The 14,270-nt window shown below is 39.3% G+C and overlaps 1 protein-coding gene and 1 pseudogene across 1 annotated transcript in view; one reads left to right on the forward strand and one right to left on the reverse strand.

The window, feature by feature from the left end:
• LOC102856749 (telomerase-binding protein EST1A-like) overlaps positions 1-14,270 on the reverse strand; it is a 340,445-nt gene that overhangs the window by 215,859 nt on the left and 110,316 nt on the right. The gene's annotated exons all lie outside the window — the stretch shown is intronic.
• Positions 3,681-4,010, forward strand: LOC102869199 (annotated as a pseudogene).

Below are 14,270 nucleotides of genomic sequence, written 5' to 3' on the forward strand. Positions count from 1 at the left end.
GAACAAATCATCTGGGAGGCTGGGCTATATGATGAGAAATGTGGCATCAGAATTGGAGGAAGACCCAGCAACAACCTGCATTATGCAAATGAGGAGGACCTGAAATACATGCTGCAGAGGTCAAGGACTGCAACCTCCAATATGGATTGAAGCCCAATAGCAAGAAAACAAAGATTCTCACTGCTAGGCCGACTGGCAGTATAATGACAGACAGTGAAGAGATTGAGATTGTTAACAGCTTTGGTTTGCTTGGCTCCACAATCAATGCTCTTGATAGGAAATCAAAAGACGAACTTCATTGGGAAAGTATGCTGTCAGGAACATCTCCAGAGTACTGAAGAGCAATTACGTCAGTCTGGAGACTAAGGTGTGGCAGATTCAGGCCACAGTCTTCACAATGACTTGTTATATGTCAGAAAGTTGGATAATGACTAAGGATGACAAAAAAGAGAATTGATGCCTTTGAACTGTGGTACTGGAGAAGAGTACTGAATATACCATGGCCTGCCAGGAAAACAAACATGTTCATCCTAAAGATGGTGAAACCAGGCTGCTCCTTAGAGGTAAGGATTTTGAGGCTTCATCTGACATACGCCGGGCATCTTGTAAGGAGGGATCAGTCCTTGAAGAGGGACATCATGTTTGGAAGGGTGGAGAGATAGCACAAAAGAGGAAGAACCTCGATGAGATGAACTGATTCAGTGACTGGGGTAATGAGGGTAGGTGTATCAGAGACAGTAAGGTTGTCACAGGATAGGGCAGATTTCAGGGCTATTATACATACGGTTGCTACTCAACATTACCCGCTGCTCTCCTGCACATCGCCTTCAAGAATAGTTGAGCTCAAGAGAGCGTGTAATACCAACTAATATTAATGCTGTCCTTCAGCACATATTCCCTAGCATTTTCAAAGACAGAGAGTCTGCAATAAAAAGAGTCACAAGAAATTACGGACACCACCTGTACTGGCTGGATATGTAGTGGTGGCACGTGGGTCTCCACTAGCAATAGTTGTACTTTGTTCAGCACATACATGATTTACTCTAAGAAATTTTATTCAAAGACCTAGAAACATAAAACTCAAACCTAACCCACTGCTACTGAGTAAATTCTGATTCATGAAGACCCTACAGGACAGAGCAAAACTACCCCACAGGACTTCCAAGGCTGTAAATCTTTACAGAAATAGGCTGCCACATCTTTCTCTGACAAAGCAGCTGATGGATTTGAATCTTCAACCTTCTTGTTAGGAGTCAGGTGTTTTAACCACTATACTACTAAGGCTATCTAAATAAAGATGTATAATTCTTTAGCATTTTGTAACATATGAATTATTTACTCATTAGGGCAACCACAGGCAATAGGCAAATATCTTCTTCCCTCCCTGACATGGCAAGACCAAACAGCTACTCAGTTGCATACCAGTACTGACCTTACAAGCTTGAGCCATTCCCAGCTGAGTAATTTTTCACATGACATGAGGTAAGAGGTACTGTATAAAGAAGGGCTGATAAAAAAACAAACAGTTTGATCTGCTACTTGGGAAATTTCATATCTGATGCAAAAGATTATATCACAACATGGTATTCTAGTAGTTAAGCATTTTAAGTTCCTCACATCTCTTACCAACAGGATGACATTACCCACCAAATGGTTGGTAAAATTCCCTCCAGGTAATAAAAATGAAAATATATTTGCAGAGTTAGTTTAAAATTTCCCCAATGGAAAAAGACTCCTATTTAATTTAAAAATAAAAGAATAAATCACAGTGACAGGAATATGATATTTCATAATGCAAAACTACAAAATTTCACACATTTTTAAAAACCTCAAATTCAAACAGGAAAATTACCAATTACTATACTGCGAGTTTACTATTCCATGATCTGAAAAGCTCAGATAAAAAGCTAAGACAAAAGGTTTCAAGTACAAAGATATTAACCATATAGCATTAGGTATAATGCTAAAAAAGTAGAAAGAAATGAAATTTCAAAAACAAGATGATCAGTTAGAATAATCACATGAGAGCATTATTCAGCCATTATAAGTGATGTTTATAAAGAGTTTTTATAACTCTGAATATTCAAAATAAATGAAAACAATAGAATCAAGCATTTTGCATACAGTGTCCTTTCAAGTATAAAAAACTTGAATATTCATACATACATCTACGAAGGAATGCCATTTTGAGAACTGTTATGGGAGATTTCTACCTTTTCTCTTGCATCTTTCAAGACTTTGAATAAAATTCAAAATGTTAAATCTTTTCAGAAAAATTATTGCAATAGATTTGCCCCCGTAAAGCAAGGGAAAAAATATGGTAAATGAGAAGAATATATATAAAAAGGAGTATTTATGGATAGGAAAAAAGGACACAACAACAGACTTCAGAAACCAGGAAGGACAAAAATCACGCTGTTCTTAAAGAAATTTTGCTTTCCGGAGCGCCAAAGTTATTCACTTCAGAATTAACAATAAACACCAAGGCATTCTTAATGTATTTTAACTTAATGTCAGGATGAATAAAATGCAGTTGGAAATTAATTTTTTCAGAAAAGTTATCTTAAAAAATAAAATAAGGAAAAGTAAAAGAAAAGATTCTTTCATGTACTTATAACTTGTTAGTCAAATTTGTGTCTTCTAGGTTGCAACACCCCCATGATACATCTTCAAGGATATGAACATGTACAGCCAAGCACAATCAATAAGAGTGCATCTAAATTCCAAAATCAATCTCCATAATAGTCTATGTGTTTCCTACTGCCAAAGGGGCCCTTTAGAGTAGTGAGAGAAGATCTTCACCCTGAAACCCACAGCGTCCCTTTTCAGCAGGAAGTAGCTAAGAGAATACGCCATCCCCTTTTCCTTATGACTCAGGGTGAAGTCTCTCTCAGGCTGGAGTGATAGGGAATGGCAAAGGACACACTGACAAAGAAGATTAATCAGTACTGGCTTTGACAAGCACTGTGGCATTTGGACAAGAACAAACTGGGAGGAGGGTAGAGAGAATAGTGCAACAATGAATGAGTGGAAGCCCAAAATCTCTGTAAATGTTTATGAAAATTAATAAAATATAATTATAGAAAAAAAATAAAATAAGGAATGATGGTAGGAATACAAGCAATGACCAAAATAAACAGATGCACTTGGTATTGCCATTAAACGTTCACTACTCTGACTTACAGAAAAAACTATTGTTTGACTTTAACTCCTTCAACACATATAAGTATGTGCCAGATATATGTCGAGATTCTCAGAAGATACTCTCTCTCTCTCTCTCACTGCCACTGAGTCAGAATCAACTCATAACTGACCCTCCATTGGGTTTCTTAGGCTATTAATTGTACAGGAGGAGACCGCTCATCATTCTCCCTTAGAGTCGCTGATGGATTTGAACTACCAGAGAAGTGTGGCCCATGGGTTAACAGGGCAACTCCCCATAGTCACGGCACCAGGGCTTTCTTGTGTTTGTGTGTGTGTGAGCATGTGCACGTCTATGTATTTCAAGAGAAGGGAAGTAAGGGAGACAAGACAGGTCACTAGAAGTTTCAGGTCTTTCTGAATTGTCTCTCTTCTCAGTGTTTAAAAGAAAATTTTATCCTCAAAAACAGGCATTTAACATCTTCTACCCTCTGGGAGTCCATGAAGGCCTCCTGGAACAGGACTTCTAAGCCAAAAAGATGGCTGGGAGGCTGTGGTGCCAGGCCATCTCTGTTGCCTATAAATGAGGTCTGTGGACCAGAGGGGAACACACAGCTCTTCTCAAATTAAAGGTGTTTATGCCTGAGATTAAACAGAATTCTATTTAGGCAAGAGATGTGCTTATGTTTACAAAACAAAACAATACCCATACAGTGACTCCTGATGGCAAATCTAACCAAACTGGAGCAACCTGAAGAAACTCATGCCCATGGAAGCAGTGGCATGGTGCGGGCCAAAATTCAGAGCAACTTCCTACTAAGCCCACTGGATAAAGAATCCATATAATGGTGTATCTCTCAAGTATTTAAAGGTATTGAAAAGGAAATAAATCAAGTTATGGATTTGTTTAAAAAAACCCCAAAACAAACAAAAAAATGGGCATTCAATTCATGCTTATGAAGAGGATTTTCTCTTCCAATGTAGACTCTTGAAGAACATGCCAATGACCTGCTGATCCATCAACTGTGTCTTTAGCAAGTATCTCAAAATTATGATTAACAAATACTTCTCTCTGCTCACTGCCCTAGCATGAGCTCTGGGCATCACCCTCTCTCTGGGGAGAGGTGGAAGAGGTTATGCAGAACAAGCAGTGATAACAGGATGACGTCACAGGTGTGCCTCAGAGAAGCCCCTAGTGAGTTTGGCTCATAAGCACGCTGCAGTGATTTACTCTCTCCTGCCAACACCAGCTGGAGAAGAGATGAAGAAAGCTGATGTAGCCCTAAGCCCTGGGCAAATATTATAAGATCTTTCTCCCTCCGGTCCCCTGCCAGCCCCTCCTCTCTTTAAAACCACTGATCCTTGCTTCAGAAGCCAAAGTGCGAACAGCACGTGTCTGGATTTCAGAAACCTGACCAGCAGTTGGAAATTCCCTGTAGCGTGTCAACTGCTGCATCTGCTGTTGGCACTTGGGGCAAGGGATCACACGGGCATAAGCTTCAAAATGGGAGCCTTATATCCAAAGAGGGGACTAAGAAGCCAGACAACACCAATTACAGTAAATAAATTCCTAAATATTTGACAATCTGCCTTCTAAACAGGAAACAGACATACATACATACATACATACATACATACAAGCAAACCAAACAGCTCTAAAAACAGCAGTAGTCAAGAACAAAAACGCAGAGTACCCTGACTAATGGAAAGGATTTTATGGGCCAAGAGGGTTCACCAGATATGTAATGTAATGCAATGTAGCTGAAACAAAAGAGCACTCTTTTCCAAATCTCTATTTCACACCCTTTGGGCGACAAATGGCTTCTATCACTTCAGCTGCAGACCACCGCCCATTCATCCATGTACCTCCCCCTTTCTTACCTAATTAAGTTTTCTGAGCAAATATTTAATGGAGAAATAAAAAAATGTGAGCCCAATATTACCATCTGCAACAAGACAAGGCTGCTAAGAGGACCAAAGCCCAAAACCTACTGATTTATACTGCCCCTCTATTGGAGGGCAGTGTGGTACAACCTCTATTGGGTTTGGAAGGCTAAGCTCTAAAGCAGACTACCACATCTTCCTCCCAAAGAGCCATTAGTGAGCTTAAACTGTCAACATTTTGGTTATCAACCAAGTGCTTAACCACTAACCTACCAGTGTTCCCTTGTAAACTGACATGAGTTAGAAAAGAAACTGGTTTTTGGAAGAGCAGCCTACCTTACACGCCCTTGGTAATCCACAGCTCACAGGCAAAGTTGAAAAAAATGTCTGAACTCAGTGATAAAAAGAATCACAGCATATGCACTGAGAATAGAAAGCTGAGCAGACTAAGTGCCTAGATTTACAAATCCTGAAAAAAAGTTTTTTGGGTGTGGGGTTTTGTTTTGTTTGTTTTGTTTTTTTAGAAAACGAATACTTTATTTGGTATTAACAGGTTTGAACTTTTTTTTTTAATTTCCATTCATTCACTGTTACACACATTTTCCTCCCTGTCCCCTTTACCCATCCCCCCAAGTTTGCTGTTTTTCTTTGGAAAAAAAGTTCTTTCATTGTTATACAGTTCTCCCCTACCCCCCGGACCACTTTACTATGCAACTCTTATTCTTAAAAAATATTTTATGATTAGCTAGTAATGAAAGAATCCTCTACTCAGGAAATGACAGAAGATAGGAGCAAGTGTGACAAAACAGGCAGTCTCTAACCTAAGAACATTTGTTACCTGACAGATTTGAGCATTAGCTTCAAGTCTTCACGGGTACAACTAACAAAGAGGAAGCCCAAGATCTGTGCCATAAAGCTGGGATCCGACAGGGCTACATCCAAAGTAAAAATGTGAGTCAAAATTAACTCCATAGGCCCTTGGGAAGACTGCTGGCAAATGAATATATTAAACCTGGGGACTGAATACCAGCAAAAAAAAAACAGGGCAATGAGAATCTGGACTATACATTAAGCCTCAGGGGTGTTACAGCTGAAGTCTCATTAACTGGAGAGTCTAAAAGTCCTCATGCTGATACTTTAATTTGTTGTTGTGTTGTTGTTTTTATCATCCTTAGGTATCTTTAGGTAGGATACAAAACATAGTAACCCCATGTGCAACAACAGAACAAAGCTGCCCAATCGTTCACCATCTTCACAATCTCTACTAAAGTCCATGGCTGCAGCCACCATATTATCCGTTGTCACCGTTAGGTGCCACTAAATCACAACTCAGTGACCCTATAAACAACACTGTTGACTTAGCTCTATCCTGTGCCATCCCCATGACTCCAGTATACTCGAGCTAACTGTTGTAGTCACCGTGTCACTTCATTTGATTGAAGATCCCCCTTTCTCTGTAAATTGGCCTTTTGTACTTTACCTAGCATGATGTCTTTATCCAAAGGCTGGTGTTACCTGAAAACATGCCCAAAATATGTACCATCATCCTTGCCTTTAAGGAGCACCATACCATGGTGGCACTTTCTCCAAGATACATTTATTTGTTCTTTTGGCAGTCAACAGTATATTTTATAATCTTCACCAACACCACCATTCAACTGTCCAACTTTCACATGCATATGAAACAAAGACAATAATACCATGGCTTAGGTCAAGTGCATTGTAGTCTTTAAACTGACAGACTTGTTCTTTAAAGCTTTAAAGATGTTCCTGAAAGTGGAGCTACCAAAAGCTACACGTCTTCTGATTTTCTTCTGTCTACAAACATAGGTGTTGACTGTGGACCTAAATAAAATCATTCACAACTTCAATCTTTTCTCTATCGTGATGTTGCCTGTTGGTTCAGTAGTAAAGATTTCTGTTTTCTTGATGTTAAGATATCACCCTTATTGAAGGCTGGATATAGTCTTTGATCTTCTTTAATCAGGGTCCTTCAAGTCGTCTTCTGCAAGCAAAGTTGTGTCAGCTGCATAAACGCAAGTTGCTGAAGTGTCTTTTTCCAATTCTAACTCAACATTCTTCACTGTAGTCTAGCTTCTCAAATTATTTGCTCAGGATACAGACTGCATAGTAAGGAGAAAGGATCACGACACACATTTTTCCTTTCATTAAATCATGCAGCATCCCCTTGTTCTCTTTGAAGGACTGCTTCTTGGTCTATGTACAGGTTTTACATGGGGACTATTAAGTATTCTTAGTGGAACTCTCATTCGTCTCATTGTTATCTACAGTTTATTATAAATAACACAGTTGAATGCTTTGCATAGTCAATAAAACACAGGTATACATCTTTCTGGCATTCTCTGCTTTCAAAAGCAAGATATGTATCAGGCTGCAACCATAACAAAAAATTCTGAAAGGAAAAAAAAAATTTAAAAGAGGGGGAAAAAAATTCCCTCAGTAGGAGCTCACCTCCATCTCAAGTCTCAAAAAATTTTCAAAATCAACAGATTATAGTAACTAATTTAAAATAACATGAAGAAATATAGCACATGAACAAGGACCAGTAAAAACTACAGATCACCAGACTTACAAAGACCCCTTTCAAATTATCGAATCTCTAAAACAACCATATTTAATATCTGGGGGGGAGGGCAGTGTGGGGTTTTTGTTTTGGTTTGTATACAAAATTTGCATACATTTTTCACACATTCCTTCATTCAAATTGTATTTTATATGATCAACCCATATATTGTATCTTATAAAATTAATCACCATTTATCTATGCCCTTAATTACCCTACCTTTTTTTAGGTTCCCATAGGTCTTTCCTAATAAGAAAGAGAAAAAAAGAGTTTCTGAACAGATTTTTTTAAAAAATATGAACTATATTATAATTGATATAAAAAAATTGATATAAAAAAACTCAGTGGGATATGTTGTTGTTGTTGTTGTTGTTATGTGCCGTTGAGTCGTTTGCGACTCATAGTGACCCTATGTACAACAGCCCTAAACCCTGCCCTATCCTGTGCCAATCTCACTGCCTCCGATACACCCATCCCGATTACCCCAGTCACTGAATCAATCCACCTCATAGAGGGTCTTCCCCTCCTGCACTGTCCCTCTACTCTGCCCAGCATGATATCCCTCTCTAAAGACCTGTCTCTCCTTACAACATGTCCAAAGTATGTCAGACAAAGCCCCAGAATCCTTGCCTCCAAGGAGCAGCCTGGTTTAACCCTCTCTAGGATGAATCTATTTGTTTTCTTGGCAGTCCATGGAACATTCAGTACTCTTCTCCAGCACCACAGCTCAAAGGCGTCAATTCTCCTTCTATCCTCCCTAGTCATTGTCCAACTCTCTGATGCATAACAAGTGATTGCAAAAACCATGGCCTGTATCAGGCGCACCTTAGTCTCCAGAGAGACACCGTTGCTCTTGAGTACTTTAGAGAGGTCCCTAACCGCAGACTTTCCCATCGCAATACGTTTTTTGATTTCCTGGCTACTGGTGCCAAGAGTGTTGACCGTGGAGCCAAGCAAACTGAAGCTGTGAACAATCTCAATCTCTTCACCATCCATCCTGATGCTACCGGTTGGTCCAGTGGTGAGAATCTTTGTCTTTTGGACATTGAGCCTCAGTCCATATTGAAGGCTGCAGTCCTTGACCCTCTGCAGTAAGTGCATGAGGAGGGTTGTGTCATCTGCATAATGCAGATTGTTGATAGATCGTCCACCAATCCTAACGCCACGCTTCTCCTCATAGAGCCCAGCCTCTCGGATAATCTGCTCTGCATACAGGTATAGATTAGATAAAGTTAAGAAAAGAGTATATAAGGGAGCTCTGGTGGCCTAGTGGCAAGAAGCTGCACTGCAATCTCAAAAGTGTACAGATGCAATCCACCAGATGCACTCCTTTTCTTGTGCCAGTCGGATCTGGTTCAACAGTACACAACAAGAAAAAAAAATTAAAAAAAGAAAAAAGGAAGAGTTCATGAAATATGAGCACGAAGTCAAAAGAAGTTATCTGGAATATACCACAAAAAGAAAAAAATAAAAGATGTTTATTTAGGAGACACCAAAAACAGAAGACGGGAACAACTATGAGATATCATTTCATCCCTGCAGCAATTGCAAGTTCAACAGGGCAGCAAACAAATGACACTGGTGAGGCTGTGATAGATCAAAGCTTTAATACACTGCTGGTGGTAATGTAAAATTGTATAGCCACTATGGAAAGTGGTCTGGTGCTTTCTCAAAAAGTTGGAAATAGAAATACCATCTGACCCAACAATTCCACTACCGGGAATATACCCTGAAGAAACCACGACTCAAACAGAAGTAATAAGCACATCCAGGCGAGCTCTGGTGGCCTAGTGGCAGGAAACTGCACTGTAATCCCAGAAGTGCACAGTTCAAATCCACCAGATGCTCTGCTGAAGAAGGAGGAACAGTCGCCTCCTGTACCAGTCAGATCCAATTTGACAGTACACACATATAAAAAAAAAAAAAAGAAGCAAGCACATCCATGTTTACTGCTGCGTTATTCACAATGGCAAAGAGATGGAAGCTACACAACTGCCCATCAACAAATGGATAGAAAAACTATGGTACATTCACAACGGAATTCACAGCAATTAAAAACAACTCGTAAAACAGAACATAACATGGGGGAGCCAAAAGACATTATGCTGAGTGAAACTGTCTCAGTAACAAACGGACGAGTACTATATAACACTGCTGTTATAAAATAGGACAGACACAGGGGCACTGTGGAGAGAATGGGAAAAGAGTGGATAGATAATGAACACTACAATAGAGGAGGGAAAGAACATACATGATTAGGCATTCTATGTATGACAGCACTCTGGAATAAGAGGTGCACTGCAAAGTGGACTGTGGGAGGGGAAGGAGAAGAAAATGTACAAAAGAATTTTAAAAAATGGAAGAAGGTGTGGGGAAAATGGAAATAACTTCAAACACAGGTAAAAAATAAATCACTGAAACTAAAAACATCAAAAAAAAAAAGTGAAAAGAACCTAGAAAGAGAAATTATTTTTAAAGGAGTAACAATTAGAGTAACAGGTGACTTTTCCCTTTTCTTAATAAAATATTACCTTCTATAACCAAAGTTATGTAAATAAAACCTTACATATTTAATAAAGTACATTACTCCAGTACAGGTGGAAAAAAATCGCCTACGTTTAACATTTCTAGACCAATATGGCTGTTAATTTCTATATAATGCCAACTCAGCATGGTATAACTGAGAAACTTTTTCCAAAGTTGATAGCACTGCTAAAGTTATAAACAATTCAAAATTTTTTATTAACTTTTTTTACTTGATTTTATTATTTTTAGTGTGTACCATCAAATCATATGCATAGGAGTCAGACTGATTACATCTGTGGAAAGAACTGCTGGAGACGCTCAATATCAGCTGTGAAAACTAGGCCAGGAGCTGATTGTAGAATAGACCACCAACTACTTATATGCAAGTTCAAGCTGAAGCTAATGAAAATTAAACCGAAATCCACAGGAACCAAAATATGATCTTGAGTCCATCCTACCTGAATTTTAGAACCATCTCAGGAGAACAGGTTTGAGGCCTTGAACACTAATGGGCAAAGACCAGATAAATTGTGGGAGGATATCAAAAGTATCATCCAGAAGAGTGTAAAAGGTCATTACAAAGACAGAAGAGGAAGAAGAGACCAAAATGGATGTCAGAAGAAACTCTGAATATTGCACTGGAGCATGGAGAAGCCAAAGCAGAAGGAAGAATTCAAGATACTAAAGAGCCAAACAGAAGATCAAAAGGCAGCATGGGAAGACGAAGTAAAAGATTACAATGAAAGGTGCAAGGAGCTGGAGTCAGAAAACCAAAAGCATTTCTTAAGCTCAAGGAACTGAAGAACAAATTCAAGCCTCGAGTTGCTATAATCAAAGATGCGTGAATATTAAATGATCCAGGAAGTATTAAAAGAAGATGGAAAGAATACTGAGTCACGATCGGAAGGAATTGGCAGACAGAAAAATTTCATGAAACAACATATGAGCAAGAAGAGTCTATGGTGATAAAGGAATAAGTTCAAGCCTTTTTTTTAAAATGTGGAACGCTTCACGAATTTGCATGTCATCCTTGCGCAGGAGAAGTTCAAGCTTCTTTGAAGGAAACAGCAAAAAATAAGGCCCCAGGAATAGATGGTATACCAATTGAAGTATTTCAGATAACAGATGTTGCCCTGGATGTGCTCACCAAGTTGTGCCAAGAATCCAGAGAACCATGACTTGGCCAACTGACTGGAAGAGATCTGTATTTGTTCCCATCCCAAAGAAGGGTGACCAAACAGAGTGTGGAAACTGTAGAACACTATCATTGACTTCACATGCAAGCAAGATTCTACTAAAGATTAACCAAAAATGTATGGAACAGCACATCAGTAGAGAACTGCCATAAGTCCAGGCTGGTCTTAGAAGGGGTCATGGTACTAGGGATATTGTAGCTAGTGTTAGATGGATCTTGACTGAAAGCAGGGAATACCAGAGGAATGTCTATGAGTGTTTCATTAATTTTGCAAAGGTATTTGATGGCATGGATCATAACAAACTATGGCTAACTCTGAGAAGAATGACTGCCTCCTGGTTCAACTATTGGTTTTGCATTTGCACAATCAAGTGTTCTGGGATTCCTATTCTTCTCAGTCATCAGAACAGAGCAAGGAAACAATGCATGGTTCAAAACTGGGAAGGGCGTATGCCAGGGATGTGTCCTGTCTCCATACCTTTTCAATCTTTACGCAGAACAGATTATCCAGGAGACTGGGCTCTATGAGGAGAAAAGTGGCATCAGGATTGGAGGAAGACTCATCAACAATTTGCGTTATACAGATGACACAACCCTGCTTGCTGAAACTGAGGAGGACCTCATGCACTTGCTGTGAAGGGTCAAGGACTGCAGCCTTCAGTGTGGATTGAGACTTAATATAAAGAAAAGATTCTCACCACTGGACCAATTGGCAGCATCAGAATGGATGGTGAAAAGATTCAGATTGTTCACAATTTTAGTTTGCTTGGCTCCACAGTCAATACTCTTGGCACCAGCAGCCAGGAAATTAAAAGAGGCATTGTGATGAGAAAATTTGCTGTTAGGGACGTCTCCAAAGTACTAAAGAGCGATGGTGTCACTCTGGAGACTAAGGTGCACCTGATAACAGGCCATGGTCTTTGCAATCAGGTGTTATGCGTTAGAGGGTTGGAAAATTACTAGGGAGGACAGAACGAGAATTGATGCCTTTGAGCTGTGGTGCTGGAGAAGAGAACTGAATGTACCATGGACTGCTAAGAAAACAAACAGGTTTATCCCGGAGAGACTTAAACTGGGCTATTTCTTGGAGGCAAGGATTTGGAGGCTTCGTTTGACATACTTTAGACATATTGCAAGGAGGGACCGATCCTTGGAGAGGGACATCACATTTGGGAGGGTGGAAGGACAGCGTAGGAGGGGAAGACCCTCTATGAGGGGGATTGATTCAGTGACTGGGGTAATCAAGGTGGGTGTGTCGGAGACAGTGAGATTAGCACAGGACAGAGCAGGGTTTAGGATTGTTGTATGTAGGGTTGCTATGAGTCGCAAGGGACTCAATGGCAGATAACAACAACAACAACAACTTTCAAATGAGATCTGACTGGTACAGGAAGAGACTGCCCCTCTATCTCCAGCAGAGCATATGGTTGATTCGAACTGCATACCTCTGGGATTGCAATGCAGCTTTATGCCACTGGGATACCAGAGCTCCCTAAAAATTCAAATTTTACATATATTTCTATTAAATATGTATTTAATAGAAATTTTATATCTATTCATATTAAAAGACCAATCAAAGTGTGCATCAATAGCAGTAACACCTTTCCCAGGTTCTGTAATCATCGGAACAAAAGTAATAGAGACATTAAGTATATTACATTAAAAAAAAGTACAAAACAAAAGCTCAGAAAACAGTAAAGTTATCTTACTCTTGTGGTACCTGGCACCTTTTTTTTTTTTTAAATAAAAAAAAATTCTCGATCATTATCTGGAAAGAAAACCTTCTAGAATAACATCATTTTAAAAAACCAGCTTCTGATATAGCACAGTCACTATTACATATCATAAAACAGGTAAAAGATATTTAACATTCACAGAGGTATGGTCCTAAGTATATAATACTAGAGGATATAATGAAAAAGGTACCGAGACTTGATTCAACTTTTCCAGCAGAGGGCCCGAAGGATGGTGTGCTAGTACAGAAATGCACCTGTTTAGGTATTTCCTATCATTACTGACTCAGTTCTAAGTACTCACTCTTCATGAACGTCAGCTACAATCTGTTTGTATATCCATACACAACTCACTGGTTATCCTTCTGTCTTTACAATCATAGGACTCTTAGAGTATTTGTTCTTAGGTGTCTAAGTTAGTTGACTCAGCATAATGCTCTCCAGCCTCTCAAATTATACAGTATTTTTCAAAATCGTTGTTCCTGAGTGCCGCTAAGCATTCCTTTGTGTGTACCACAATTTTTCAATCCAGTCATTTGTTGAGGTATGATAGGTTACTTTTTAACCTGCAACAGCCGAAACCCAAAAATAGCAGACTATCTTTTAACAAAAGGGGGGGGGGAGATCTCCAACCATGTTAATCCAGAATTCTATTACCAGTGAATACAGATCTTTTCAGAGTAAGGGGAGAAAATAAAACCTTTTCAGACAAAAACTGAGAAAGTCTACCAAAGAAAGAATTTTTCAAAGTATACTCTAAAGAACATACTTTAGACTCCTGCAACAAGAGCAAAGTTCAGCAAGGCAGCAAACAAAAATGCTGGTGCAGATGTGGAGAGACTTGGAAGTCTTAATTCACTGCTAGAGGGAACGTAAAATGGTACTACCTCTTTTGAAGGAGGTCTGGCACTTTCTCAAAAAGTTGGAAAAAAAATATATCATTTGATATATTTGGTATTTCGCTATTGGGAATATTCCCTAAAGAAATCACAGCCACAACTCAGATGTATGCATGTTGTTGTTATGTGCCATCGAGTCACCTGCGACTCACAGTGACCCTACGTACAAGAGCTCTAAACGTTGTTCTATGCCGTGCAAACCTAGCCATCTCAAACACTTATTCCCACCGCTCCAGTCACAGAATCAATCCATCTCATTGAAGGTCTTCCTCTCCTTTGCCCTCCACTCTGCCAAACATGATGTCCCT

The sequence above is a fragment of the Elephantulus edwardii genome, unplaced genomic scaffold (genome assembly GCF_000299155.1).
Source record: "Elephantulus edwardii isolate Elephantulus edwardi_28Jun2011 unplaced genomic scaffold, EleEdw1.0 scaffold00094, whole genome shotgun sequence".
NCBI lineage: Eukaryota > Metazoa > Chordata > Mammalia > Macroscelidea > Macroscelididae > Elephantulus > Elephantulus edwardii.